We start from the raw sequence: 4,039 nt of genomic DNA on the forward strand, positions 1-4,039 counted from the left end.
TTTATGAAATCTTTTTCTTATAATTCTTCCTTGAAACAAGCTTTTGATTTTCTTATTAGCTTTTCCCTTTGGGTGCTTTGCCCCATGAGTTTATAACAAAACTACGACTATAAATGCTTTGCTTTCAAGTATTACCACTTGATACATAAGCACCACAAGCATTTGAATTAGAGGACCTCATTAAGTTCATTTTTCTTTTCTTTTCTTGACTCTCTAATCATTGATGCTCAGAACCTTGAGCTTTGAGGGAATGCTTTTGCACTTGAGCCTAGCCTTGACTTCTAAGTGTTTTGTTTTCAAGCATTTGGCTTGATACATAAATACCACAAGCACTTAGCAAATAAATTGCCATTGGTACTCAGAGCCTTCAGCTTTCTCATTCTTTCCCTTTTTCTTTTCTTGCTTTAATTGTATTTGCTTTTTCAAGGTTTTCATGATTTCAAAAGATTTCACAAAATGTACTAGATGAAAAAATTCAATTTGTTACAAATCAAAATTCAAGCTATGCTTAGTCATACTACACATGCAAACAGAGAGATAAAGATAATCATGCAATTTAGAGTGCTGAAAACAAATGAGAAGAAAAGGAACTCTACAACCTTGTAGTTCATCTTCATTATTTTTGTCCTTTTTCCTCTATTCTTCCTCTTTTCCTTGCCAAACTCAAAATGCTTGCTCATCCTCAAGCAACAATTAGAACAATGGCTATGGGGCTAAGATGGATCATGAATGTCTTACACAATGAAATGTTAGCAATACATGTGTTTAAGCAAGCAAAATTAAAGATAACAATCAAGGCACAAGAGAAAGAGACATTTTGATTGCAAATATAAGAAGGTGAGCACAATACATTGCATAAAAGATAAGTGGCACACCAAACTTAGTGTGACACTTTCACTTGGAATTAATGCAAGTATCTTGTAAGAATTGGAACCAAATTTTGTTGCATAGCAACACCAAACTTAGAATGCAATCCTCTGTCAATTTATTTGAAACAAGACTAAATAAAACTATTGTATGTTAAATATAATCACCAAGCCAAGAATCTTGTCATGAATAAAGCTCTCTTGGTGATGTATAAACAAATACAGTTAATAAAAGAAAGCATTAAAAACACGTAAATGAATAAGGAGGAAACTAAAATGTTAAACCAAAAGAGAAAAATAAAATTGCAGAGGCATTATGATTATGCAGACAAGTAGTGTTGCTTGAATGAATTGCCTAGAAGAATAAGTGGCACACCAAACTTAGAATCTTGGTGTGTCACATTCATTTTTGATTTGATGCAATCATCCAAAAATATTGAAAACAATTTGTTGCAAGGCAACACCAAACTTGGAATGTAACCATATGCCAATTTATTGAATTTAAACAAAGCAAAGAAAGAAAGCAAAGCAAGGAAGAGAAACATTACCTACTATTGTCATGTTGTTCTTCACTTTCTTCCTCTTCTTCCAATTTGTTAAGAGGAATGACCTCAAGGGGGGAGAAGATTCAGCTATTGCCCCCTGTCTTGGTTTCCTCTCAGCAAGCTTTCTTTTGTAAATGGCTTGACTGAGCTTGCTTGCTAATGGTCCAGGGGTTGGATTGCTTGTGGTTGACCCTTTATTCTTCATGAATATTGTCTTTGGTAGCTTGGTCACAATCCTCTTCTTGGTGCTTTTGTTAATTGCCTTCACTTCCTTGAATCCAAGTCTTAGTGGTTGTGTGATTGTTGGAGTCTTCTTTTCATCAAGAGCCTCTTGTATTGGTGGTTCCTTGAGCCTTTCCTCTTTCTTCTTTACTTCACTTGAGTGTGAATTCTCTTGAGTATCTTCCTCCCTTTTTTTGTCATGATTTTCCATTAATTCCTTTGGGATGGAATCTTTATGTTTCATTGTCACCTCAAGTAGCTTTTGTGATTGTAAAATCCTTGGCTCATGTCCCTCATCCTTTATTGCAATTTTACTTGCAACAGGGACCTTTTGTTCTTGTTTTTCCTTGCTCTAAGGGCTCATTCATCTTCTTGAGGATGATTTCTTTTCACGAGTTTTCTATGTATTTCAATGGCTTGAAGGTAATCCTCATCTGCTGGTTTAAGAGATGAAGGTTGAGAGTAATTTTCGTGACGTGGATGTGTTGTGGTGAAGTTGTGTTGAGGGGTGTGAAATGAGTTGTGTGATTGATGGGACGACTTGTATGGATTTTGGAGGAAACTTTGTGTTGAGGCATAATCAAGTGATGAAGAACTTTCAAATGAGAAACTTGGACGTGAGGGTGGATGCTCTTTCATTCCTTGGTGATACTCCCAGCCACCATTAGAATAATGACTTGAATCATTTTGTGGTGGTGGGAAGTATCCCATATGATTCTCTTGCTCATCTTGTGTCTCTGAAGCAAATCTCCATGAATTGGAGTGCTCGGGATCTGTAATTTGTTGGTGATATTCCCAGCCATCATTGGAAATTGGTAATGGTGGGTAATATCCCATAAAATTTGTTTGATCATAAGATGAGTTGAACTCCATTTGAATTTTGTAAAACACAACACCAATGAAAATTGAAATTACTCATATCAGAGATGAGAATTTCTTAGTGAGGCAAAAACTCAAACACCTTTGTTTCACTTTAAAACAGAGAACAAAAATAAAAAACTGCTTAATCTAGACTTCTCACCCACTTAATCATTGTTGATCTAAATCAATCCCCGGCAACGGCGCCAAAAACTTGATGATGTTTTTTGTGGAAAAACGAATTTCCAAAACACCTAAAACTCACCGGCAAGTGTACCGGGTCGTATCAAGTAGTAAAACTCACTTAGAGTGAGGTCGATCCCACGGGGATTTATGGATCAAGCAAATTTAGTAGGTGATTAGCTTAAAGAGAGTAAATGGCAATGAATTTAAAGTTGCAATGAATTTAGTAGGTCGATCCCACAGGAATTGTGTGAAATTGTAGCCAACAGAGAGTAAATGGCAATGAATTTAAAGTTGCAGAATGTAAATTGGCAAGTAACTTAAAGAGCAAGAAATGTAAATTGTAGAAACTTAAATGACAAGAAATGTAAATTGCATCAAAAGTAAAGGGATTGGGAACTGGGATTGCAAGAATTGAACAAGAACAAGTGAACTGCAATAAACATACAAGTAGAAGATGAATTGAATTAAGGTAGATCTTAAACAGAAAAGTAAAAATGCTTTGAAAATTTAAGAACAGAAAGTGTGCGATGCTTAATTTGCAGCAATTTAAAAGAGGGTTGAAGATATCAGGAGTGGAAGAGACTAGAAAACAAGTCTAGATCTCAAATCCTTCCTTGATCCAACAGAGAAACAATTTGCAGAAAAGTAAATCAAGATTACAGCAGCTCTAATGAAAAATTGCAGAAAGAGAATTTGAGGATCCAAGAAAAGCAACGAGCTCAGGAAGCAAATCTGGATCTCAATTGATCAAACAGAAAATAATTTGCAGAAGAAATGTAAATGAAACAGCAAGTGAAGTTTAAATTCAATTCCTTGATTTTTAGAATATTGTAGAAGAAGAACAAAGGTGAAATTTAGATCAATGATTGAAACAGAATTCCTTCAATCTCAATCCAAAATTCTAAAACAGAAAATGAAAACTAAAAGAGAGAGCAAAAATGAAAACTAAAGAGTGCAAAACTCCCTATTGGAGCCAGCCTACCAATGTTCTCTATTAGAGCTCACCCTCTTAAGAAAGATGAAAATGGTGCCTTATATAGGCTTTTTACAAAATGAAAATGAAATGAAAAACAAATTAAATAAAATCCTAATTCTAGCTTGTTCTTGTGCCTTTGAGTGATGATGTGGGCTTTGCTTGCTTTGGATTTGAGGAGAAATGGGTTTGGTTGGCCTTGATTCAATTTGGAGAAGAATTGAATTAAATTGGATTTTTATTAAATTTTTGGCCCATGTGAAAATTGCTCCCAGGAGGATGCTCAGCTCAAGTGGGGAGCAGAGCATTGGAGCTTATGTTGGAGATCCCTTGTAGCGTGCCTTGGCCGTGTCATGATGCACACCTCCCTTCCCTGGACTGTGTCAAGC

Source organism: Arachis duranensis, chromosome 4 (assembly GCF_000817695.3).
Source record: "Arachis duranensis cultivar V14167 chromosome 4, aradu.V14167.gnm2.J7QH, whole genome shotgun sequence".
In the NCBI taxonomy this organism is placed as follows: domain Eukaryota; kingdom Viridiplantae; phylum Streptophyta; class Magnoliopsida; order Fabales; family Fabaceae; genus Arachis; species Arachis duranensis.